This window comes from Strix uralensis, unplaced genomic scaffold (genome assembly GCF_047716275.1).
Source record: "Strix uralensis isolate ZFMK-TIS-50842 unplaced genomic scaffold, bStrUra1 scaffold_244, whole genome shotgun sequence".
Lineage (NCBI taxonomy): Eukaryota > Metazoa > Chordata > Aves > Strigiformes > Strigidae > Strix > Strix uralensis.
Window position 1 is genome coordinate 133768 of NW_027436845.1, and position 10102 is coordinate 143869.

The 10102-nt window shown below is 40.3% G+C and overlaps 1 long non-coding RNA gene across 1 annotated transcript; it reads right to left on the minus strand.

The window, feature by feature from the left end:
• Nucleotides 1-1677: 1677 nt before the first annotated feature.
• On the minus strand, nt 1678-6313 carry LOC141938702 (uncharacterized). Its single transcript, XR_012627371.1, has 2 exons — nt 5228-6313; nt 1678-4074 (listed from the first exon to the last, which is right to left on the minus strand). It is a non-coding gene; the product is annotated as an uncharacterized LOC141938702 (long non-coding RNA).
• Nucleotides 6314-10102: the final 3789 nt, after the last annotated feature.

Sequence of the window (10102 nt, forward strand, 5' to 3'; positions counted from 1 at the left end):
TTTGGTAGGAAACAAAAACCTTCAGTGCCTTAGTTCAGACATTTCAAATAAACTCCACAAATTAGTAAACATTTAGAATCTAGTCCTTGATTATTGCTTAGGATTACAAGCCAGTGAAGATAAAGTAGGTGTTAAGAGGTGAATCATCTTTTTTCCATGCCATAAGTTCTATTCTGCAGAGAGTTTGTAAAAAAGGAAAAGCCAGGTAATTGATTCAAACTATTAGGTATGTAAAAAAGCTAAAAATCTCATTTCAAATACACTGTCCTTTGCTCCCATCCAGTCTACCTTGTACCTAAGTATTTGGCTCAGTGTACTGCTGCTTATCTTTAACTATCAAACTTAAATATACAAAATGTAATTGAAAAACAGGCAAGTTAACAACCCAGAGATTGAGAATTACTGTTCATCATCATAAAAATGATTGTAACAAGTGACAGAGCATTTGGTAGAGAGAACTTGGTAGAGAAAAGCCTTTGTTCCTGACTGCTCCCCCACAGACAATTACCCTCATGTATGTAAACTACTGGTTTTGCTCGGCTGAATGTCTTCACTTTTTTTCCAACTCAGCATTTTTATATGGACCTTCATAATGCCATCAGGAGGGAAGTAACAGCTTCAAAACAAGCACTTTGAAAGACAGTAACAGAATGGCTGACAATTACAAAAGACTCGCTCTTCCTTATTCAGCACTACCACATCTGAAGAGGAGGAGAAACTGGTTCTCCTATCAGTACTCAGCTGCATGGAGGTTTTTCACTTGCGTTGGTCTGTATTCCCAGAGTTTAAATGCTGACACGAAATTCCCATGGATATTAATGATTATGAATCAGATAAGAACAGGTGTTATTGATTAATTGTAATTTAGTGGGAAATAACCACTTCTCAATTTTTAGTGATGAATAAAATTTTATTAGCAAGCGGCGAGTGAGCAAAACAGCGCTGGGTGTGCCGGGAGTCTCTGCTCTACCAAGACACACACCTTACAGGACAGCACTGAGTCCCTTTATAGTGTAGGCTTCATCCATATTCATGATGGGCGTACCCTGAGGGGTCTGCAAAGTTGTAAACAAGTTTCCCGGGCTTTTCTCCTGTTTTTGCGGGCTTTTCTCAGGTTTCCGTCACAGAAGGGGGGATGACTCAGCACAAGTGTTTTTGTAGTGGCTTGGAGATGGGGGCCATTTTAGCTCCCTTCTAACAACTGATTTTAACAATAGAAACTATATACATATATCTTATTTCTTATTTACATAAGAGAATTACAAAACTGTTCGGCCACAACATCCTGACTACAACTTCTTTTTCCCCTTGAGATTTGAATAACAAATACCATATATGTTTTATTACAACAGGGAACCAGACTTTCTATGTCTGTATGTGGAAGAGGGAAAAAAAGCATCTCTCTGAACTATTCTAGCTAGACATACATACCTCCAAACCAGACAAAACTGGCTTACTCCTCTAACCCAGGAGGGAACACACAGTGTCCATCAGAGGCTAGAAAGGTCACAGAGCTTCTATTTTCCTTCTTCCAAACTAGTCCACTGATGGGAATCGGTGCAAAACAGAAACACACCACACCTTTGGTTTTGCTCCTCAATCACCTTCAGTAGCAGGGAAGTGTATGTCTGAAAGAGCATTTAAGCACAGAGTTAAGTCCAAACACCACAACTAATCTAGAGTTAAGACTTTAGTACTTGAACAACATGACTTTGCTTTCTGATAGATAAAACAAACATTTGCTTAGGTTTTTTGTTATAGACTATCTTGCCAAAATGATGCAAGTTAGGACAAATTAGATTTCAATTATTTATTTTAGCAAGCGGCAATAAGCAAAACAGCGCTGGGCGGCCGGGGAGTCCCTGCTCCACCAACGGCGCGCACTCACTTCCCGAGGGTCCGTCTTTTTTATATCCTCTGCCTTCCGTTATCGGGTCTCTCTGAGAGGTGTATCCTGCGTCTGCGCACTTTGCAGCTAGGGGGTCGCTCCATCCGGGTCTTCCTCACGTCACCAGCTTCTCGTATTTCCTACTTTCCTGAGAGTGGCTCACAAAGTCTTTGTTTATATCTTACAGAATATAGACACTACCCCCTTTTTTTTTTCTTCTTCTCCCCTTTGTCTTTCTCCCCTTTGTCCTTCTTCCCTTTCTCCCTCTTTTCAGTCTTTTGCCTAGTAGAAGTCCTTGCTTCAGCATTTCAACTTAGATAAGCACTTACAGTCAGTTAGTCGTTACACAGTGTAATAGTTAAGATTAAGCTTAGGCCAACATAGTTTATGGAATAACATGTCACGAGCTCCCAGTATCTTCAGTGGAATTTGATGAACAAACAGTTTACTGTCTATCACAATCCTCCCTTTTTCTTTTTATCATTTTGTTCATCAAATCGTTGCAATTCTTGTTGATTTAACAGGAGAGTTTTTTTTAATTTAAAGTCATCATCTAATTGATTGTTTTTGGCTTTAATGAGTATTGGACGGGTGACAGATATCAGATATGTTACCCGTTGCATCATTCTCCAAGTTATGACATATAATATTATTGACAAAGTCAAACTGATTAAGATTAATATCAAGAGAACCACAATGGGGTGACACAACTTGTTCAAGATGCCTGTAGCAGTAGGTGACCATTCAAAAAGGGTGTCCCACCAGTTATGTTCTGCATTCTTTTTTGTTCTTTCCAAGACTCGGTGTATTTCTTCCACATTGTGATGAACAGTTATTAGAGTTTTCTGTCCGTTTTCTCTAATTTTCTCTAAAATTCTAACTAAGTCTTTGTGTTGAAGTAATTGCTTAACCAAAGTGAGATTCATTCCAATGGGTGTAGGTTGTAGATTATGTATTAATGTATAATTGGATTGCAGGAGTTGGTAAGACGTGACCGGGGCTAAATAGGAAAAGTCACATCCGATTACCTTTGTGAAGTTGCAAACACAGAGATTTGAATAATTTTTTGTCTTTATTATGATCTTGTCTACGGTTAAGAATTCACAAACCGTCCTCAAACATACACAACCTTCGTCAATATATATAAGTACTGTTTTAGGATTTTCATTGGGATGGACCTCAAAGTGACAAATATTTTGTTCGGTATCTAAACAAATATCTTGTGCCTCAATTGCATTGCCTTCACAAATGAATCCTTGTTGTTCCCGTACAATGTAGGACTCTAGATTGACAGTTTGCCATTTTTCGTTTACCTTTCGGGCCCATACTCTATGCTCAGAAGGATAGAGTATGGTTCCGTTGTGATTCAGCCCTAATGCAATGATAGGATAAATTTGGTATATGGTGGCATTGTAAATAGTGAGTATAAAGGTAGTAGTTGTGTTTGTGATGGGGTCATAGGTAAAGTTTACCAGGTTCCACCAGGATTGGAGTTTCTTTTCAAAATTAGTAGCACTGTCCCAAATTATTCTCCGAATTTCAGTAGGAAGAATACCTTCTTCACCTTCTCTTATAATTGAGGTAGCTATCGACTGCATCCATATTTGAGTCTGGATGCAGCTGAGAGCTAAAGAGAGGTTATTTTGAAGCACACTGAGTGCATCTGTAATCAATTCATGATCCTTTATATTTACCTTTTCTCCTTTTGGTAATATATTCGACAACAGCCACTGGTTAGTCCCCAAAGTCAATAAGGAAGATCGCAAAGGTCTTTGTATATTAGTTAAATCACTAATTGAGGTAGCCAATTTGTTCATTATCACCTCCGAATCAATACTATTTAAAACTCCCAATCCTGTTCCCAAAGCACCGGTTAAGTCTCTCTGCGTTCTTTTTGTGTGAGGAGTTTGTTTTTGCAGCCAGGTTGTCCATCCCTCGTAAGAAGTCTTTAGGAAAGGTGAACATGCTGGTTGAATATTTGAAACATTATTTTGCATTAACAATTCAACTTGTTTGAGAGACCACGCTGGGTTAAACAGCATTTGTTGTTTACCTGTATTTCTAATTGCATATGGTCCAATTTTAAAAATTCTTGGGCTAAGTACGACTGTTGGTTGTGTTGGAACAGTATGAGTAGTCTGAGTAGTCTCTTTGGGAGCGTGGGTTGTGGTTGTTGTAGTTTCTTCCTGTATATTCAATGGAAATCGGAAAGATATAGTTTGATCTCCTGACCTGGTCCCTCCCAAACAAACTATGGACACCGGTTGGGTTGCAGTAAATGCATACCAACAGGTTTCCGACTCACAACGGGTTTGAGTTATTTTAGATTCCGTTTTGTCTCTGATAACGATTTGAGTAAAAGGGGGTTGACGGACGGTTTGAATTAAAGGGTGCCGACTTATTATCACATTTACATTGAATACTCTGCAGCCTATCTGTATCTCATCTCCTTTTTTAGTTGTCCAGGTATGGGATGAATTCTCCCATTTATATGTTTGGAGTGTTAGGTTATTGCTTAGTATGGCAGTTGCTAACTCTGTCCCATACAAATCTGCATCCATACTTCCTGTATGTCCATAATAAGCATCTGTCCAAGGTCATATAATTTGATTAGTTAGGGTATGTTCAAAAGGTTGGTGGGATTGGTTAGTCGTTCTAGTCCATCCTGGTAGTGTATTCATTGTAGCTAATACACCTAGCCAGACTATCCAATAGCTCCAATAGAAGGCTGACGGGATTCTATAGATTTGTATATTTTTTCTTAATCTCTTTTGTATCGGGGTGTCTGACACTCTCGTCTGGCCCTTCTCCCTCAGAGGTCCTTTTTTCTTCAGAGTAGGGCAGTAAGGTTTTCCCCACTTTGATACGTCTCTGCCTCCTCTGTCTACTCTGTTGCTTAGAGCAGCAGGGTGTTCCATCTTCTCGGCAGCAGCCGTATTCTTCAGGGGTACGTTTGCCTCTACTCCGGGACACATAGGTCTCCCAGTTTTTATCTTTGACCTCGGGTTCACGACAGGGGACCCAGGGGATGTGCTTTCTACAGATCACCCTTAGGATCTGAGAGTGCTATTGAGTAGGTCAATTAGAGTGAGTGTACTCTCTTTTAGGATTTATCCCTTTAGTAAATATTTTCTACCAAGTTTTAGAATCTCCAGTTTTAGGGCCTGATTAGTTAATCTCCGTTCTTGTTAATAATACTGATTACAACTAGATCGAAGATTTATTTCATGTGTATTATGAATCCCCCAGCCTTCTTTACATACATTACACTTTACACTTTATGTATATAAAAGGAAAACAAATATAAGTTTCAATTGGACAAAAATATCAGGGTCTCACTCATCGAGTCCTTCGTAGGTTCTTATCTCACAATGTGTAGAGAGTTTTTTCAGGTTCTCTGAAGGGTGACTCGTAGATCCCCAGGAGGGCTGGTTACTTTCCAGGCCGGATCCTGTATAGGTCCCTTTACTCGGTTTGCGTGTGTCCACCCCTTCTCAGCAGTCCGAACAGCAGTTTCTGTAGTGATAAGAGCAACATAGGGTCCTTCCCAACGGGGGCTCAAAGAAGATTCTTTCCATGATTTGATTAGTACTTTATCTCCTGGTTGGATTTGATGCATGGCCACATCCAATGGAGGCCTTTGTACTACCATCTCCCGAGTCTGTAGTTGTTTTCTCCTTGCCATTAGCTGTATCAGGTAGGACTTTATCTTTAATTCTTCAAGTTGGGGGTGATCCGGTGGTATTTCTAAATCATAAGGCATCCCATATAGCATTTCAAAGGGAGAAATGCCTACATCAGTTCGGGGCTGAGTTCTGATATTTAACAAGGCTAAAGGGAGACACTTTATCCATGACATTTTAGTTTCTAACATTAGTTTGGTAAGTTGTTTTTTTATTTCTCCGTTCATACGTTCAACTTTCCCTGAGCTCTGTGGGTGCCACGGAGTATGGTATTGCCACTGTGTACTCAGGGCAGCCAAAGTCTCTTTGGTTACTCTGGATACAAAGTGTGGCCCTCTATCTGAGTCTATTGCTTCTATTGCTCCATACTGAGGTATAATTTCTTCAAGTAATATCCTTGTTACTGTGTGAGCTGTGGCTCGGGCTGTGGGAAAGGTTTCTACGAATTGAGTTAAATGATCTATAATTACTAATAGGTATTTATACCTCCCCACCTTTGGTAATTCAGTAAAGTCTATTTGTATTCTTGCAAAAGGTCTATGAGTCAATTCTCGCCCCCCATATACTTGTTTTCTTATTTGATGTTTATTTACTTTTTGACAAACGAGACATTCTCCTATCACTCGTTTGGCTATATCATATATCCCAATGCACATGTATTTAGTTGTAAATTGATCCACTAATGTCTGAGTTCCTCAATGAGTGTTTTTATGGAATTGCTGCATTATCTTGGTAGCTATGGGTTTTGGGAGAACTTCTCGGCCGTCCGGGAGTTCCCATTTTCCATTAGCTTTCTGTTGAATCCCCATTTGATTTAATTTTGCTTGTTCTTGAACAGTAAAACTTAAAAGTTCATAGGATTTTCCATGGAAAAAGCACCACTTAAACCCTGGTTTTTCACATACACATTCTATGCCATCTACTCCGTATTCTTTCCAGCAACCATAACAGGGGAGGTAATTATCTCCACAATTAACACACCGCTTTCTGTCCTCTATCGGATCATCCAAGTCCAGTGCTGATAGTGCTGCTCTCTTTGCCTCTTGATCAGCAAGGTTATTCCCCCGTACTAAAGGATTTAGCCCCCTCTGGTGTCCTTTTACGTGTACTACCGCAATTTCGCTGGGTCCTCGTATAGCTTGCAAAATTTGTGATATTAACTCCTGATGTACTAGGTCCTTCCCCCGAGAATTGATTAAACCTCTTTCTTCCCATATTTTCCCAAAGGTATGTACTATTTTGAAGGCATATCTAGAATCGGTGTATATAGTTCCCACTTTTCCATTTAGTAATTGTAAAGCCTTTAATACTGCATATAATTCACATGCCTGTGCTGACCAGCTGGGACTCAAGGGTTCTGATTCTATCACCTTAAAAGTTTTTCCATCAATTATGGCATACCTTGATTTTCTTTTCCCTTCTACCACTCGAGAGGATCCATCTACAAATAATTTTTCTCCTTTCCCTAATTCCTCCTCTTCCAAATCTGGTCTTATTTTAGTCTGCTCCTCGATGTTACGGAGGCAATCATGAAAAAGATTTTGACTAGGTTCTCCATACAAAAATTGGGCTGGATTTTGTAACGATGTTGCTTCAAGGGTCAGGTGGGGGGACGTAATGAGGATTGCCTCATATTTTACTAGTCTAGCATTGGTTATCCATTTTTCTGCTTTTTGCTGTAACACACCTCTAATATTATGGGGTGATAGTACCCTTAATTCACTACCAAAAGTTATTTTATGCGCTTCCTCAACTAACAAAGCAGCTGCCACCACAACTTGTAGGCACGTAGGTCATCCCCAACTTACGGGGTCCAGTAATTTTGAGATATATGTTATTGGTTTCTTTTTTCCTGCCCATTCCTGGGCTAATACTTCAAATGCAGTTCCTTCCTCTGTGTTGACAAATAAGAAAAATGGTCTTTTTAGGTCGGGCAAGCTCAGAACAGGAGCATTTACTAATTCAGTTTTTAGTTCTTTTAACCGTTGATCATCTTCCTGAGTCCATTTTAATAATCCATTTTTAGTTATTTTGGTGTATAAAAACTTTACCTTTCCACTATACCCTTCGATCCACTGCTTACAATATCCAAATAGCCCTAATAGCTGCCGGACTTGTTTTTTAGTTTTTGGACTTGGTAGGGAAAGTATCCCTTTCACCCTTTTTGGATCCAATTTCTTAGTTCCTTGACTTAATCGATGCCCTAGGTATTTAACTTCCTTTTCAACAAATTGCAATTTGGATTTTGACACTTTCAGTCCCTTTAAGCTCAGGAAATTTAACAACTTGATGCTTTCTTCCCGAACCCTTTCCTCATCCTCCCCTGCTATTAAAAGATCATCTACATATTGGACTAGGGTAAGGGTATCTCCTATCTGGTAATCCTGCAAAATTTGTTCTAAAGCTTGCCCAAACAGGTTTGGGGATTCAGTGAAACCTTGGGGTAGGACTGTCCACCGGAGTTGAGTTTTCCTGTGGGTGTCTGGGTCCTCCCACTCAAAAGCAAAATAGTTTCTACACTCCTCTTTTAAGGGACATGCCCAGAAAGCGTCTTTCAAGTCTATTACACTGTACCACCGGTCGTTCGGGCCTAATTGACTTAAGAGAGTGTGTGGGTTAGCTACTACAGGGAATCTAGTTACAGTCCTTTTGTTAATTTCCCTTAGGTCATGGACTAATCTATACCCACCATCTGCCTTCTTGACAGGTAAAATGGGAGTATTAAAAGGGGACATGCAGGGTTCCAATAATCCCTGCTTTATTAATCTCTGAATTTCTGGTTTTAATCCTTGCCTTTCCTCCAGAGGTATGGGATATTGCTTAATCCTCACCGGTACTTCAGGATCCCGGATGGTTACCATAAAAGGTTCAACATTCAATTTTCCCACCGTATCCGGAGTGTACCACACTTCAGGGTTGATTTTAGTCTCATCTTCAACCCGTAGGGGGCATAGTTTGATTTCAAGTTTGTGTTCTGTTACTTCCAAACTAATTCCTAATTCAATCATTAGATCTCTCCTCAGTAGGTTATAATCTGCCTCAGGTACTAACAATAAGGATCCCACCCCCACTTTAGAATCTGTTTCAAGGAGTACATCTTTAATTACCGGTACTCTGAATGGTTCTCCTTTCGCCCCAACTACTTGTACTTTTTCTGATGAAATCTTACATCCTTGGGGCAATGATTGAACAGTAGATCTCTCCGCTCCTGAATCTACTAAAAATTCTACCTCCTGTTGCTGAGGACCTACTTTTAACTTTATCAAGGGCTCAGTTCGTTCTCGGGTCCCCAGCAAATAGAGTCCCTGACACCCCTAATCTTCTTTAAACATTCTCTCATTCATCATTCTCCTTCTGCAGCTCTTCTTTGTGTGACCTTTTCTTCCGCAATAAAAGCAGACAATACTCCCTTTTTCTCTCTCTCTCTCCGGTTCCTTTGATCTATAGCCTGTTCTTTGACCTTCTTGTTTTCTCCCAGCACTGTTCACTCTCTGTCCTTTCCTTATCGCAGCTACCATCATTCTGGTATGTTTCTTTTGAGTCTCGTCCTCCCTTCGGACATAGACTTTCTGTGCTTCTCTCAGTAATTCATCCAACCCCCGATCCTGCCAATCTTCTATTTTTTCTAGCTTCTTTCTAATATCTATCCATGCTTTTGTCACAAATTGTGTCTTTAACAATGCCTGTCCCACTGGGGTATTAGGGTCTAGTCCTGAGTAAAGTTGAAGATTTTTCCTCAGTCTCTCTAACCACTCAGTAGGAGTTTCATCCTTTTTCTGATGTTCACTAAAGGTTTTATTTATATTTTGTCCTCTAGGGACTGATTCTCTTATACCTTGGATTACAATCGTCCTCAGGTCTTGCATATGACCTCTATCGATTTCATTTTGATTATTCCAATTAGGTCGATTTAGAGGTCATTTTACATCTGCTGCCGGACCTTGCTGATGCTGTTGATCCCAAATTCTCATTCCTGCTCTCCTGATCATATCCCTTTCTTCAACAGTGAATAGTATAGCCATTATGGCTTGTATTTCATCCCAGGTATAGATGTTTGGTCCTAAAAACTGATCCACCCGCTCCGCCACACCTAAGGGATCCTCCAATAGATTCCCCATCTCTTTTTTAAATTCTCGGACGTCCCCTGAATTAAGAGGGACAGTCACATATCCCATGCCAGGCTGGGGTCCTCCCATCGCAACCTCCCTTAGGGGGTACAAGCCACTATCACCCCACCCCATTCTAGTTTGACTACGGGTTATTCGTCTCGGTTCTTTCGGGGATTCAGGTGGGGAGTCTGAATTCTCTGGGTCCTCCGGCGCAGTCGGAGGAGGTGAAGGCGCCGGAGGTGGGGGTGGAGGTATGTAAGGAGGAGGAGAGGTGGGAGGTTCGTCCTCATCACGTACCTTCTTTTTCTTAACTTTTTCTTTTAGAGGATATAGATTTATTCGGGTATCTGATGCTATCCATACCTGTGCATATTCACTCTCCTCTAAATTAAAGGGTTCCCTTGAGTTGACATAAATGTTTA